Here is a 17297-nt window from a genome sequence, read left to right as displayed (position 1 = left end):
ACCATCTTGTTAGTCTTTAAAGTGCTACATTGTCCTGCATTTTGCTTATGCTGAAAAAAATTGTCATTTCAACTCCATAAATTGCTCTCTGGTTCCAGTAAAGCTTGTAAAAAAATCCAAATGCCAATATCTGGGTTTAACCAAACACTGGGGCTGTGTCTAGACTGGCCGCTTGAATTTCTGCAAGAACTCTGACGATCTCATGTAAGAAATCAGTGCTTTTTGCGGAAATACTATGCTGCTCCTGTTTGGGCAAAAGTCCTTTTGCACAAAAGGGCCAGTGTAGACAGCTCAGATTTGTTTTGCGCAAACAAGCCCCGATCACAAAAATGGCGATCGGGGCTTTCTTGCGCAAATCTGCGTCTAGATTGGCAAGGACGCTTTTCTGCAAAAAGTGCTTTTCCGTTAAAACTTTTCTGTTAAAAGCATTTGTGGAAAATCATGCCATTCTAGACATAGCCTGGGAGTATGTCTACACTAGCCCCCTAGTTCGAACTAGGGTGGCTAACGTAGGCATTTGAAGTTGCAAATCAAGCCCGGGATTTAAATATTCCGTGCTTGATTTGCATCTTCCTGGCTGGTCGCGATTTTTGAAATTTAGAAGTCTGGACTAACTGCCTGCATCTAAACACGGCAAGGACCCAGTATTTTGAATTAAAGCCCTAAATCGAACTACCTGTTATTCCTCTTGCAAGGAATGCCTACATTAGCCTCCCTAGTTCAAACTAGGGGGCTAGTGTAGACATACCCTAAAATATTTTGATGTAGTCAGATCTCAGTAAATACCCCCCTTTCGTTTTCTAATTTGGGTTTTTTGCATGATTACAGTTCCCATCATGTCAATGGGTTCAGATTAATTTTTCTTGAGAATGTTTTTGTTTAATCTGAACCTGAAGTGGAAAGAAAGACCCAGGAGGCTTGGACTCAGGGGAACAAAAAACAGAAGGAAAAATTCTCCTTTGTCTTGTGAAGCAACTAGTTAAAATGATGATTACTGTCACACGTCCCTAAGAAATCATATGTGCTCAGGTGATCTGTGAAGGATCTAAAGTAAAATCACTGTAGTTTCAAAATGTGATTTTGTTGTCTGGCTCATGTTTTGGGGCCACTGGGTCGGGGCAGTGACTGCTGGCTCTGGGTTGGCAGGCTTGGAGCTGGCACAGGCACTGTGGCCAGAGTCAACCCCTTTAAGTGGGGGAGGGAGAGGAGTGTTCTTGGTTGAGGATGGAGTGGCCACCAGGGCACCCTGGGAAGGCTGGAGACCACCTATTTTGAAATAAGTGTCTAGACAGCACTTATTTTGCAATAGCAATTTCGAAACTGACGTTATTCCTCATGGAATGAGGTTTACCAATTTCAAAATAAGCCCTCCGCTATTTTGAATTAATTTTGAAATAATGAATGGCTGTGTAGACGTTAGGATAGTTATTTCAAAATAATGGCTGTTATTTCGAAATAACTTTGCTGTGTAGATATACCCTTATATCGAAATGGAGGCCTCCAGCCTTCCCAGGGTGCCCTGGTGGCCACTCCAGCCTCAACCAAGACCACTCCGCTCCTGCCCCCTACCCCGGAGCCCTTAAACGGGTTGACTCTGGCCACAGTGCCTGTGCCAGCCTGGCCACCAAAGGCCACATGCGAACCCAGGAGCAGGTTTGTATGACAATCAAGTTTGTCTGGCGATACCCCCAACCTTGAGCCCTGAGCTTCCCCTCCCCCTTCTTCCCCTTGCTTCCCCCTTCCAGCTCCCTCCTCCCAGGTTTCCCTCTCTCCTCTCCCACCCTCTCTTCTCCCCTCTCTTGCCTCCTTTCCCCAGGCTCACCAGAGTTTCATCTCCCCCCCCCCCTCCAGTTTTGTTAAATAAAGAGAGTTTGTGTTCATGAAAATACATGTATTTTATTTGACTTCAGGAAGGGGGGTTAGGGAGGGGTAAGTGGAAGGACGTGAGGGAGCAATGAGGCACGAGCCCCCAATGGGGCAGCCCAGGGAGGCTCTTAGTGCTCTTCAGGGTGGAAGCTCTTCTGCAGAGACTCCTGGGTACTGACAGCCCCCCCAATGGACCTCCCAGATGGCAGCCTGCAGAAAGTGCAGCCAGGCTCACAGCAACATGTCCACGAGAAGCACCAGAGTGCCCAGGGACAGCTCCGGCTTCATGTTTCAAAGTGCTGTCGTGTCCCGAGTGAGGGCAACCAGAGCACACAGAGACAAAATGCTTTGCTGTCCCCCATCAAGGTAGGCAAGCAAGCATGGAAAGCTGAGAACCGGTTGTCTGGGGGTGGGGGGTCCCTTTAAGCATAGGCCTCAGATAGCCTCAGGCAGCAGCCACACAAAGTAACTCCTGACCTGATGCCCTGTTTGACCTGGTTCCGGCCAGCCTTAAATGCGATTCGGTGTCCACTCAGTGTGGACGTGCTATTTCAAAATAGCAAAATGCATTTTGTGTGTAGACACGTTATTTTGAAATAAGATATTTCAAAATAAAGCTGTACTGTAGACATATCCTAAGTGTCTACAAAGCACTTATTTTGAAATAGCTATTTTGAATTTGTTGTTATTCCTCGTGGAATGTGGTTTACCAAATTTGAAATAAGCCCTCTCCTATTTCAAATTAATTTTGAAATAGCGGTTTGGCTGTAGTAAAGTTAACTTTGCTGTGTAGACATACCCTTTGTGAAGAGGAATAAGCTTATTTTGAAATAGATATTTTGGGCGTCATTAATTCAAAATAGCTTATTTCGAAATAACCTGGTAAGCCTAAAACAGGAGGCACAGCTCAATCTACCTTGTTCTAGGCTGGCTCTTTGCAGACTGGCCGCTGAAGACTCAGAAGCACTTTCCTGGCAGAGCCGACTATCCTGCAAGCAGCTCCAGAAAGCCCTCGCACTTAAAGCAATCACTTGTCCTCGTACCACAGTTTTCATTACACCACACACATGAGACCCAGTAGAACAGAATTTGGATGAAAAAAACAGGCACAACAGGCACCCTATCTGCAGGCCGGCTGACAGCAATTCTGGGCTCTAGAGCAGAACAGACAATGGGCCCCCTGTGACTCAGTCCGATTGACTTTCTGGTGGTGCTGTACCTGTACTGTGGGCATGTTCCTGTGTCCTTTTTTCATCCATGTAAGCAATACACGTTGGCTACGTCTACACTGCCTTCTCTTGCACAAAAAATATGCAAATGAGACAAAGCATGGAATATCACCACGCCTCATTTGCATAATTAAAGAAGCTCAGTTTTTGCAAGAAAAGGCGCCGTCTACAAAGCTCCTTTTTGCGCAAACCCCCCCTGTTGTGCAAGAGCTGTTCTTCCTCTTTTTTTCAGGCAGTGTAGACGTAGCCATTGTGTTCATCGAAGTGTGTGCAGATGTGCACCACCAGCAAAACCAAAACCCCCCAGGCTACATCTACATTGGCAAGATTTTGTGCAAATACTTTTAAAGCAAGAGTTTTAGCATTAAAGTATTTGCGCAAGAGAGTGTCTACGCTGGCATGTGCTTTTGCGCAAAAACATCCGTGCCAGTATAGACACTCTCTTGCGCAAGAAAGCTCCAATGGCCATTTTAGCCATCGGGCTTTCTTGCACAAGAAATTCATGTTGCCTGTCTACACTGGCCTCTTGCACAAGAACAGTTGCGCAAGAGGGCTTTTTCCTGAGCAGGAACATCATAGTTCTTGCACAAGAAGCACTGATTTCACACATTAGAACGTCCGTGTTCTTGTGCAAGAACTCCCCGCCAGTGTAGACAGGCAGTATGTCAATGTAGACACAGCCCCAGAGATAGTATATACGTGTAAATAGTTACCATAGGGATAATTACCCTAGCCAGGACAAGGTAGGCACTTTAGAACTCACTGGTCAAAGAATGAAATTTAAGTGTAAGAGAAATAAAAATTATGAAATGCACTGACCAGTCAAACCACCATTTCACGAGGAGTAACGGTAGTTCGAATTAGGATCTTTAATTCGAACTACCTACTCCGTGCCACGTATAGCCGCAGGCACAGAGTTCGGACTAAGGGGGATTTAAAAATGGTGGTGCCCAGGAACATGCAAATGAAGCCCGGGATATTTAAATCCCGGACTTCATTTGCAACTCCGATTGCCCTCATTACCCCACCTAGCTCGAACTAACGAGCTAGTGTAGACGTACCCTGTGTGTGAGAGAGTGTGACACAGAGACAGGACAGTGTGAGTCATTAATTTGTCCGTTTCCCACCCATTATCCTTGCTCCCTCGGCTGCCTCAGGAGACTCAGGCTGGTGACTAGTGACCATCTGTCCCTCTCCCACAGCTGGTGGCAGCACATGTGTGGAGACAAGGTACCTGCAGAGCTGCCTGGCTGCATCTCTCCTCTGGTGCTCCACCAGCGGCAGCAGGCTGGGGAGTGCTTGTGGAGAGCCGAGCTGCCCAAGGTGAACATGCCCCAGGCCTTGGACCTCCCAACTTTTAAAATGGACCCTTGGGAGGGTCCCAGGAGCAGCAGAAGGGAGCAGCATTGTGGGAAGATGCATTTGAATCTCTCCTGCCTGGCAGGGTTCCACCAGGCCCCTTGAAATCTCCCAGGCCCCTGGGCAATTGCCCCCTTTGCCTCCACCATCAGCAGGCCTCCTGTCGCCCCACGCAACCATTCTCACACTGCCCTTCTCAGCCTCCTGCTCAGGCATTCCAGGCCCATGCAGGGCCGGTCTAAGGGGTGGACAAGCCAGGCAGCTGCCCGGGGCACCAACTGATGGGGGGTGTGGCATCCCTTATAGCTGCTATCAGGCACCATGTGCCCAGCTCCCGCAGCACCACCACCCCCAACCCCGTGGCGCCGGCCAGCAGTGCCCTTCCCCCCATGGCCGCGGGGCCCTGCACAGCCAGGTGTGGCCCGCCCCGGGCTGCGCGCCAGCGGCCGTGGCCAGGCTGGGCAGTGCATGCACCGGGCGTCCCGGGGGAGGCGCCGCACGCCCGGGGCACCAAAATGGCTTGGGCCAGCCCTGGGCCTATGCCTAGTTGGCAGTTGACTTGGTGGCCATCAGGGAGGATTGGCTAGTTTCAGAGCCAATTGCCCTGAGCCTGCAAGCTTTGGGACTGAGCATGCCGCTGTGGCTGCCGTTGTCAAATGGCCACGGCCCAGTCAGCTCGCTTTGACACACTTCCCTACACACACTTCCTGCAAGCAGATTTCTCTCATTGTCATTGGGCCCGAAAGCACCTGAAGCAACAAACAGCTTCAATGTATCGCGGCACTCGGTTTGCACTTCATTTAAATCCCATGGACCCGTGTTGGGGGAAGCATAGGGGCCTGCTGCAATGTCTCAGCAATTATGGACTCAATAACATTGGCTGGAGGATCTATGATAACATCTATTACAGCTTTATGAAATACTGATAGCGTCTGAATGCATATTGCCTTCTGAGCAGCTCGTTCCAGAGACGTTTAATGAAACACATCTGGCGTTTCATCCGTGAATCTACATGTGGGAAAATGTGCTTTCCCCGCACTGTAATCTAAGAAGGGATTTCCACAGCCATAAGGAAATGGCACTGAAATGCACCAAGTCTGCCTTCCAAAGGGGGGTGGAGGGGGCAAGGCCAGTTTTATGTGTATTGACTCCATTTTGGAACCATGTTGGCTTGGGCTAAAAAAAGGGCTAAAATCAACCTCTGCATAGAAAACTGGCTTCTTTTAATGAGACCAAATAAAGCCACAATGGGCTGTAACTGCAGTGCTAGGCTAGCACCGAATGACGGCCTGCTGGAAAACCAATGCATTCATTTTTGCTAAGTCTCTCATTCTCTGTCCATATCTCATGCAATTGAGTACACAGTGGTATCACACACACACACACACCTTAGACACTCTCCAAATACTCATATCAATGACACACAATATTACACCCCAGTCACAACACTCACTTTCCCTCCCAGGCCCATATTCATATTCATGGCTCACACACATACATAGACAAATTCTTCACACACACAACTATAATATACCACAACATCCTTCCCACCCACTTTTCTATTGACTCACAACTACTCATTTTCTCAATTCCCCTCCAACCACACACATAACCTACAGTAAGCCCTCTGAGTCACAACAGCATCACACACACACACACAGCCCCAAATATCCCACAATAGAAACATTCCCCCTGCAGATGCATATACATAACACACCCCTACAAACACTCAAAAAGACTCTAAACACAGTGCACACACACACACACACAAATATGCTTCACACTGCAGCTGTCACAAAAACCCCTTTTACCCTACTACGTGCACACCCATCACACTCAGCATCAGTCCCATCTTGCAAGATACATCCAAAAAAGTGCAAACTGACCAATGAGACGCAGGGAAATGTAGCTGTGCTTCCTGTCTGCCCCACCTTTGATTTGGTTGTATTTCTCTGGGTTCTTGGAAGGCAATATCCTGGTGGAGGGAAGGTCTATCTAGCTGTCACAGTCTCCTTGCTAGAGGGGAGCAGCCTGCACAAAGAGGGATGTTCTTCATTGCTCCCAAAGGGCTTAAATCAAAGTAACCTATGCAAATTGAGCTACGTCAATGGCGTAGCTTATTTTGAATTTGGGAGCAGCTACACAGAACTTATTTCCTAAGGGTATGTCTACACTACAGTGTTATTTCAAAATATCTTATTTCGAAATAGGTTATTTCGAAATAACGCATCTACACACAAAATGTGTTTTGAAATAGCAAAATGCTATTTCGAAATACCGCATCCCCACTGAGTGGACTCTGAATCACATTTAAGGCTGGCCGGAACCAATTCCAGCAGGGCACCAGGTCTGGACTTACTGGCTGCATCTAGACTGGCAAGTTTTTCCACAAAAGGAGCTTCTTTTGCGGAAAAATTTGCCAGCTATCTGCACTGGCCACTTGAATTTCCGCAAGAACACTGACGATCTCATGTAAGATTGTCAGTGTTCTTGTGAAAATACTATGCTGCTCCCGTTCGAGCAAAAGCCCTCTTGCACAAATGCTTTTGCGCAAGAGGGCCAGTGTAGACAACGCGGTATTGGTTTGCGCAAAAAAGCCCTGATGGCGAAAATGGCGATCGGGGCTATCTTGCGCAAAACCATGTCTAGATTGGCACGGACGCTTTTCCGCAAAAAGTGCTTTTGCGCAAAAGCGTCCGTGCCAATCTAGACGCTCTTCATGCCAGTCTAGACATAGCCACTGTGAGGGGCTGCTGCCTGAAGCTATCTGAGGTTTGTGCTTAAAGGGACTCCCCTGGACAGCCAGTTCTCAGGTTTTCCTGCTTGCGTGTCTACCTCGATGAGGGACAACAAAGCATTTTGTCTCTGCATGCTCTGATTGCCCTCACTTGGGACACCACAGCACTCTACAACATGGAGCCACAGCTGCCCCTGGGTACTCTGGTGCTTCTCTTGGACACATTGCTACGAGCCTGGCTGTACTTTCTGCAGGCTGCCGTCTGGGAGGTCCATCGGGGGGCTGTCAGTATCCAGGAGGCCCTGCAGAAGAGCTTCCACCCTGAGGAGCACTAAGAGCCTCCCTGGTCTGCCCCACTGGGGGCTTGTGCCTCATTTCTCCCTCACGTCCTTCCACTTACCCCTCCCTTACCCCCCTTCCTGATGTCAAATAAAATACATGTATTTTCATGAACACAAACTCTCTTTATTTAAGAAAACTGAGGGGGGGGGAATGAAACTCTGGTGAGACTGGGGAAAGGAGGAAGAAGAGGCTAGAAGAGAGGGGAGAGGGAAACCTGGGAGGAGGGAGCTGGAAGGGGGAAGCAAGGGGAAGAAGGGGGAGGGGAAGCTCAGGGCTCAGGGTTGAGGGTCTCGCCAGACAAACTTGATTTTCATGCAAACCTGCTCCTGGGTTCGCATGTGGCCTTTGGTGGCCAGGCTGGCAGCTATCCTGCCCTAGACGGCTGGATTCCTCTGTCTAGTGTGGAGATCATGGACATTGGGGGCATCCCCCCCAAACCTGAATAAGGTCCATGATCTCCACCCTGGACCAGGAAGGAGCCCGCCTTCTCTGGGCCCTGGCAGGCTCCTGGCAGGCTCCAGTGGAGGGCTGGGTGCCAGTGGCTTGCAGGCTCATGTGTTGGGGCCACTGAGTCAGGGGCAGTGACTGCTGGCTTTGGGTTGGCAGGCTTGGAGCTGGCACAGGCACTGTGAGAAGAGTCTACCCCTATAAGGGCTCCAGGGAGGGAGGGAGGGAAAAGTGTTCTTGGTTGAGGGTGGAGTGGCCACTAGAGCACCCTCGGAAGGCTGGAGGCCCCCTATTTTGCAATAAGTATCTACACAGCACTTCTTTCAAAATAGCTATTTTGTACATTCCACGAGGAGTACAGGTAGTTCGGAATAGGAAGCCTAATCCGAACTACCTAGTTCGTGCCGCGTGTGGCCGCGGGGCACGGAGTCCGAACTAGCGGACATTTAAAAATGGCGGCACCCGGCAACATGCAAATGAAGCCCGGGAAATTCAAATCCCGGGCTTCATTTGCAACTCCGGTTGACTACATTAACCACCCTAGTTCAGACTAGGGTGGTAGTGTAGACATACCCTAAATTATTTCGAAATAATGTTGCTGTGTAGATGTATCCCATGCTGCTTTCATTGAATTCAGTGACAAAACTCTCATTCACTCCTATGGGAGACAATCAGGCCATAAACAAAGTCCCACAAATCTCCCACAGTTGGGAGTTACACATCTAAGCCCATTCCAACACCAAGAAACTTCTAAGAAAATCTACGTGGCTAATGGAATATCCATTTCCCCCTGAGCCTGTGTGTAACCTTAAGTAAAGAACCCAGTGTATGACAGAACCGGGTGGGAAACAAACTATGGAAGGCAGTCAGTTTTCTTTCCATGCTGCATGTTATTCCAGGAGCCCCACATACAAGTTTTGGGTCAAATAAAACATTTCATTTCAACAAACTCTAAACATTTCACTTGAGCATCTTAAAATGTTTTTGATTTTTTTTAAATAAAACTATAGGAAATTTTGAAACAAGGTAATTTCTACACAAAACTTTGAAATATTTCTTTTTTAACTGTCAAAACAAAACATTTTGACTTTTCTGAATATTTTCTGCATTTTTCACCAAAAAAAAAAAAATCCAGTTTAGCTTAAACAAGTTCTCCTTAAGAGCTGTTGAAAATATTCTCCATGGCCTAAATTTTTGAAATTTAAAAATATTCCTGTTTCAAATGTTCACCCACCACTATACAAAACTGAGCTGTTGTGATACTTTGCTCCTTGCACAATCACCAGATGCAACTGTCACTTTGAAGAAAGCCCCTTCCCCCTTTAGAACAGTCAAATCCACGTGTCTTGTTCATGTGTCAGCATGTGCAGCTGTGCAGAGGTGGTGCAGGATGTGACCCAAGGTTTCTCTATACAGTGCATTAGTCTGCTCAGGAGGGGTATAAATTCTAGCTGCTAGCATGTTGAGCACACTCTGATCCATGTAGGTATGCAATTCAAGTTCCTTAGTGCACATTAATGTTTGACTGTTTGAAATGCTTCATGGAGACACGCTCCAAATTCATTTGCACAGATGTGAATTACTGCACAGAGTACAAGACAGCAGAAAATAAGCTCTTTTACCCCATTCCATCCCACCCTACCTGCCACCCTCCATCTTTTGCTTCATATACAGAATATTCCTTCTACAGCCCCACAAGCAACCTCTTTAGAACTTGTATTTCCATTCCCTCCGCCAAATGGATGCTCTAATGTCCTGGGTTTATATGTAGTCCCACCTCAGTGGTTCAGCACATTCAGGTTACATGCCAGTTAATAGCCCATTTTGCTTGTTTATAGCTTCCTTGGCATTTTTCCTGGATCTAATATTGCTGTTTTACTTTCTCCTATTGCTCTGGGGCTGCCCTCACCTCAGCTTTGGGAATCATGTGTCATATATGAAACGTGGGATTCAACATGTGGGAACCGACGGAAGAGCATTACCAGCAACAACTACATCAAAAATACATTACAGTAATGCTGGCAAACCTATTTCCTGGCTTCATTTTTTGCAAAGCCAGGTGAATAATTCATAGCAAGTCATTTATACAAAGAGTTTCTCGGCTTTTTCTGCTTGGGAGCTGGCCGCCAGCAAGTTTATGATTTCCTCCAATTTTCATTATTTAGATTTACTCCTAAAATGATTTTTCTGGGGATAATTGGGTGGGGAGCAAATTCTCTGGTCGGAATGAAGCCAACAGAGTTACAGCAGGAGGGGATATAGCTCTTCAACCTAGCTGGCTGGCAAACATTTCAGGGTCTGATATTTGAAATTTGAGCAGTGCTGGTTAGTTTAGTAGGAATACTTGGTCATGTGGTATTGTTTTTGTCCCCTGATCAGAGGACTATAAGTCTTAAGATCAGGCTTCCACAATGCTTATGTACTAACCCTTCCTTTTCCAGGAATATTCTCCAATATTCCATTCAACCTCCCTAGTTCCATGATCAGCCTTGCCAGTGAAAACCATTCCCTGGAACATTCGGGAGGAAGTGTATAAAATGTTGGCACTCTCTTCAGACACATTTTTTTCATGAAAAATGTATCCTGAAGCTTTTGCACAGTCCTATGGTTCATGTAACCACCCCTTTGATGTTGTATGACATGAACCAAAGCCTGATGAATCAACAAAAGACTTTTATTCACTTCAGTGTGCTTTAGATCTGACCCACAAAGAGTTTATCTGCCTACCGTTTCCACCGAGTTAAGGCTCGCTGACCTGAAATACTGAATCCAGAGAAACCCCTTAACTCCTACTTCTTGAACTGAATTGGCTGCAGTCTATTTTCTATATTTATTTATTGTAAACGAGGCATCTCACACAGTGAGAACATAAGCAATTTCCATCCCTCTCCAAATCAGCAGCAGGGTTCCAATTCCTAACCCTCACAATGTAATCAATTGTGCTGGCAAACTTTCTGTATTGCTTGTCAGTAATTTGCTACACACAACTTCTTGGAAGGGAAAATTACTGGGAGTTCTGTTCTGCTCTTCACCCTCTTGGGAAAATCAAGGTCAGACTAATTGATCATAAATGGTCCCTTTACACCAGGGGTCTCCAAACTACGGCCCGCGGGCCGGATGCGGCCCGCGAGGCCCTCTCATCCGGCCCGTGGAGACTGTGACGGGGAAGAAACTCCCCGCACTAACAGCCCCTCCCCTGGAGAAGCGCCGAGTGGCGCAGCGCCGCGGAGCTGGGGTGGGGAAGAAACTCCCCACACTGACAGCCCCTCCCCCGGAGAAGCGCCGAGCGGCACAGCGCAGCGGAGCCCAGGGGAAAGCCCACGGGGAGGGGAGCGAGGGCGCACAGCCGCAGGCGCGGCAGGCGAGGAAGGCGGCAGGACCCAGGAGGAGAAGGGGCAGGGACGCCAGGGTGAGCGGCACGCCCTGTGCGTGCCGGCTCAAAAGGGGGAGGGGCCGGAAGGACAGGGGCGGCCGGCACTCACTTTCTTTTGGGCAGGCAGCCAGGAGAGGGAAGCCGGAGGAGCCAGCGGGACGGAGGAGGGACTCTGGACCCGCACAGCCCTTGCCCTGGGCAGCGAGACTCCCCGGCCGGGGGTGCGGGGGATCGGAGCCGCCAACGGACGGCCACACGCCCTGCGGACCAACGACCGAGCCCGGGCTCTGCGCGTCCCTCACAGCAAGAGGGGTTGGGACTTGGCGTGGACAATTGCTCCCTATTGGCCAGTGCGTTCTTATCCTATTGGCTAGCTCTCTCATGAGGTCACTAGTGGGCTGGGCTCTATTTTGGCATCCAGGAAACAATTTCACCATTCACACTAATACAGGTGTTCATGTGTAGTGTATCAATGTGTTATTAAATAATAACTGAATAAAATAATATTAAATAAATAATTAAAAACAACATCCATGTTTTGATTGTTTTTTATTTGGACCTCAAGTGTGTAGTCGGCCCCCGAACTGCTGTTTGATAGTTAATGCGGCCCTCGGGCTGAAAAGTTTGGAGACCCCTGCTTTACACCATTGAACCCTGGGGCAAAGGTTCTGCTTTCCTCTCCATGGTGTAGCTTGGGGAGATGGGGCAAGATTTCGATGTCACATTGATATGGCATGAGTGCAGTCACAATCAGAACATTGACTCTTTTGGTCCCTTCTCCTCTCAAGAGCTGCCTCTTCTTCACCTTGTGTAAAGATACAGCTGCACTAGAGCTGGAGGGTGTAATTTCCAGCTTGGGGAGACATACCCAAGCTAGCTAAAAATAGCAGGCTGTGTCTAGACTGGCCAGTTTTTCCAGAAAATCAGCCACTTTTCTGGGAAAAACTTGCCAGCTGTTTACACTGGACACTTCAATTTCTGCAAAAGCACAGACGATCTCATGTAAGTTTGTCAGTGTTTTTGCGGAACTACTATGCTGCTCCCATTCGGGCAAAAGTCCTTTTGTGCAAAACTTTTGTGCAAAAGGGTCAGTGTAGACAGCCCAGATTTGTTTTCCGCAAAAAAGCCCCGATGGCGAAAATGGCGATTGGGGCTTTTCTGCAGAAAAGTGCATCTAGATTGGCACGGACGCTTTTCCGCAAAAAGTGCTTATTTTAAGAGGGATAAGGAATCTTTCGGAAAAGGCTTTATTTTCCGAAAGATCCACGTCTAGACTGGCGCTTTTTTCCAGCAAAGCTCGGTGCCGGAAAAAAGCGGCAGCCATTTTTATGCTAATGAAGCGGGGGAGATTTAAATCCCCGCTTCATTAGCAATTGCAATACGTCTAATTTGCATCCCTTTTCCCTGGGGCTTTGCCACTGTATGTCTGCCCAAACTGGAAATCAGATCTCCAGCTCCAATGTAGACATAAATCCCATGCATCGTCTAATTCCCATGGTAATCCCAGGCATATATGTTTTAAAGAGCACATTAAATTCTTCTCTGAGAATGTTACTGGTTGTGAACTTAGCCCTTTTGTTCACGAACCATTGATTAACACAGTCCTGCTTTCTGCAAATGTATGCATTATTCCTAAAGCTAAGTCCTGAGACATACTGGCTATGTCTAGACTGGCAAGCTTTTCCGCAAAAGCAGCTGCTTTTGTGGAAAAACTTCCCAGCTGTCTACTCTGGCGGCTTGAATTTCCGCGAGAACACTGACTTCCTACTGTCTGAAATCAGTGCTTCTTGTGGAAATACTATGCTGCTCTCGTTCGGTATAGACAGCTCAGATTTGTTTTGCACAAAAAAGCCCCAATCGCGAAAATGGCGATCGGGGCTTTTTTGCGGAAAAGCGTGTCTGGATTGGCACAGACGCTTTTCCACAAAAAGTGCTTTTGCGGAAAAGCGTCTGTGCCAATCTAGACACTTTTTTCCACAAATGCTTTTAACGGAAAACTTTTCCGTTAAAAGCATTTCCGGAAAATCATGCCAGTCTAGACGTAGCCACTTTGAATTTAAGCAATGGGGCGTTTCGCCCTAAGTGAATATAATTGTGCTAGCAAGGTTTGATGTCAATTGTGGTGCAGACGAAGGATAATTGCCCTAGTAAGCTGAGTTTGAAATTCTCTGGAAAGAACCATCTGTAGTTCTGAAATCTTCTGCCATGCGTTCCCCTTAAAATGCCTCCTTCAGTATGTAGCATTCAACAGCTCCAGCCCCCTGCAGTAAGGCTTGCATGGCTGCTGCTAACAATTTGTAACCTAGGCCCTGTAAATATCGGCTTTCCTTGTTTGTCTCGTTACTAAGAGCAAATGTCCCCCAAGGCACGCTGTGCCTTCAACTTGAAATGTATTAACAGGAAAAGAGGTGAATGTTAGTGATAGAATTACAGACCATGTGGGTTTACTTTGGAGTACACAGGTGCTGTGCAGAGGTGTAGTCCCCCTCAGCTGCCACATAAGCATTTCCTTAAGTTGGACTCTGAGCCTCAGTGAAGAATTGACTTCTCTTGTGAGGCTAAATCAGTACAACACCCCAGGTCACATTCTTCCAACTTCAAGAGATTCTGGGCCTCTCGCTCTAGAATCAGTCTCCAAATTATTATTACTCAACCTAATGTTAGCCACTAATCTCTGGGGCTACATCTAGACTGGCATGATTTTCCGCAAATGCTTTTAATGGAAAAGTTTTTCCGTGGCACAGGGTTCGAACGAGCGGGGATTTAAAAATGGCGGCTCCCCGCTTATGCAAATGAAGCCCGGGAAATTCAAATCCCGGGCTTCATTTGCAAGTGCGGTATGCCTACATTACCCTGCTAGTTCGAACTAGCGGGGTAGTGTAGATATACCCTCAGCTATTTCTCATCATTGGAAGCGAGCCTCTGTGGGAAGCCAATCACAGTATAGCCGTGGTGCGTCCCATTTGGGCCCTGGTGCACCCTGCTGCCTCTTTGTGTGCGTTTGCAAGTCCTCACAGCATGGCAGGGTGCTATGTGCAGGCTGCATGCCTTTCGCAGTCAGGAGAAGGAAAGGGAATCAATATGCGAGGCACACAGCAAGCAGGCTGAGTGGAGAGCCAGAGTCGCTCTCTGCCATGACAATGTGAATGGAGACTCTCGCAGACAGGGAACAAGATTGTTTTAGTCACCAGGCCTGCGCTGAGCTGCAGGCACGCGTCAAGCTCTGTACTTACCAACTGCCTCTTCCATTCTCCTCCCACCCACTCTGCTTTGTGCCCACCCCCGAGTCTGCTCCGCGCAGGCCTGGACCCTGGAGCCGGTCCAGAGTTCTCACACTGCAAGCAGACAAGGTACATTTCATTAGCCTGCTCGTGCGAATGAGTTTGTCCGGTGCCCAGGGTTCTCCCGTGGAGCCTGGCTAGAGCGGAGCGTGCCTTTTGAATCCTTTTCAGTAAATGAAAAGGAGATTTGGCATCCAGGCTGCCAGTGGTGAGTGTTGGAGACAGGCTTGATAATGGAGATATTGGCAACACTTGACTATAGCAAAAGACAGCCATTAGCAAATGGCAATAATTGGCTAATAAACCAATTATTTATAATCATCATCACCACCAGTGTCCATAATCACCCCATTAGCATCAGACCAGCCCCTCACTCCTGGCTGGTATCACAATAGCACCAGCTCGCTGTTTCTACCCATCCCATGAAATCAGTTTTAACCACTTGTGTTGCAATACAACTATATCAATCACCATCCATACTGTGTAGCTATCTGTCAGTGTACATACTCACCCATCCAGCTATCACTATGCTTTATTTAACTAGCTTTATTTAAGGTACCAACATTTGTCTAGTCTTATCCACTCTATAGGAATCTGTGTATCCAGTCTGCCAGTGTCTATTAATCTAATCGTGTATGTTCACAGCATGCCATGAATATGTAGACAATCAGCCTGTAATAGCAGTGTTGAGCCAACATACTGGCTATCTAGGTCTAAGGAACAACTTACTATCTCTTGGAGATAGAGATCCACAGCGTGATGGTAATTCTCGTAGGCCCTGATCGAAAGGCCACTAAAGTCCATGGGAGTCTGTTCAATGATTTCAAGGGGCATTGGAGCAGGTCTATATGGAGGATGCAGGTTCGCTTGCTGCTTGTGATGAATCATAGATTTTTGCTCGCTTTATCGTTACATTATTCCTTTTCTATTTTCTCTCTTAGAATTAAATCTGAATGGAACTAGGGGTTGGGTAAGAGAGGGTATGTCTACACTACAAAGTTAATTCAGACTAACAGCCGTTAGTTCGAATTAACTTTCATAGGCGTTACACAGGCAAACTGCTAGTTCGAACCTAATTCGAACTAGCAGAGCGCTTACTTCGAACTAGGTAAACCTCATTCTACGAGGACTAACGCCTAGTTCGAATTAAGTAGTTCAAATTAAGATCTGTGTAGCCACTTAAATTCGAACTAGTGGGAGGCTAGCCCTCCCCAGCTTGCCCTGGTGGCCACTCTGGGCACCACCAGGGAAATTCGTCTGCTCCCCTCCTGACCCCAAAGCCCTTAAAGGGGCACAGTCTGGCTACTGTGCCCATGCCAGGTGCAAGCCTGCCAGCACCCAGCCAGCAGACCCTGAACCTGACACAGGATGAGCCAGCCACCCGCTGCCACCCAGCCCTCTGCCTCTTCCCAGGACCAGGTTGGCGGCTCCCAGGAGCCTGCCTGGGGCCACAAGAGGCGGGCGCAAATCTGGTCTAGTGCGGACATCGTGGACCTCATCGAGGTTTGGGGGAAGCTTCCAGCGTCTATGACTTCCACACTAGGCACAGGAAAGTAGCTATCTAGGGCAGGATAGCTGCCAGCCTGGCCACCCAGGAGCAGGTTTGCATGAAAATCAAAGTGGTCGAGTGAGACCCCGACCCTGAGCTTAGAACATAAAAATATAAGAATGGCCATACTGGGTCAGACCAAAGGTCCATCTAGCCCAGTAGCCTGTCTGCCGACAGTGGCCGACACTAGGTACCCTGGAGGGGATGGACCGAAGACAATGACCAAGCCATTTGTCTCGTGCCATCCATCTCCAGCCTTCCACAAACAGAGGCCAGGGACACCATTTCTACCCCCTGGCTAATAGCACTCCATGGACCCAACCTCCATGAATTTATCTAACTTCTCTTTAAACTCTGTTATAGTTCTAGCCTTCACAGCCTCCTGTGGCAAGGAGTTCCACAGGTTGACTATTTGCTTTGTGAAGAAGAACTTTCTGTTATTAGTTTGAAGCCTGCTACCCATTCATTTCATTTGGTGTCCTCTAGTCCTTCTATTATGGGAACTAATGAAGAACTTTTCTTTATACACCTACTCCATACCATTCATGCTTTTATAGACCTCTATCATATCCCCCCTCAGTCTCCTCTTTTCTAAGCTGAAAAGTCTCAGTCTTTTTAGCCTCTCTTCATATGGAACCTGTTCCAAACCCCGCATCATTTTAATTGCCCTTTTCTGAACCTTTTCCAAGGTCAAAATATCTTTTCTGGGTTGAGGAGATCACATCTGTACACAGTACTGAAGATATGGCGTGCCATAGTTTGATACTTTCCCTCCTCCTTCTTCCCCTGGCTTCCCCCTTCCAGCTCCCTCCTCCCAGGTTTCCTCCTCCCCTCTCCCACCCTCTCTCTTCCCCTCTCCCACCTCCTTTTCCCAGTCTCCCCGAGTTTTGTTCAATAAAGAGAGTTTCTATTTTTGAACACACGTGTCCTTTATTTTGTACATCAGGAAAGGGGGCTAGGGAAGGGTAAGTGGAAGGAGGTGAGGGAGGAATGGGGTATGAGCCACCGATGGGGAGGACTGGGGTGGCTCTGCGGGCTCCTCGGGGTGGAAGCTCTCCTGCAGCCCCCCGATTGACTCGCCCCCTCCCCCGGATGGCAGCCTGCACCAAGTGCA

This window comes from Pelodiscus sinensis, chromosome 25 (assembly GCF_049634645.1).
Source record: "Pelodiscus sinensis isolate JC-2024 chromosome 25, ASM4963464v1, whole genome shotgun sequence".
Classification (NCBI taxonomy): Eukaryota; Metazoa; Chordata; order Testudines; family Trionychidae; genus Pelodiscus; species Pelodiscus sinensis.
Note: the sequence above shows the minus strand (reverse complement) of the source record.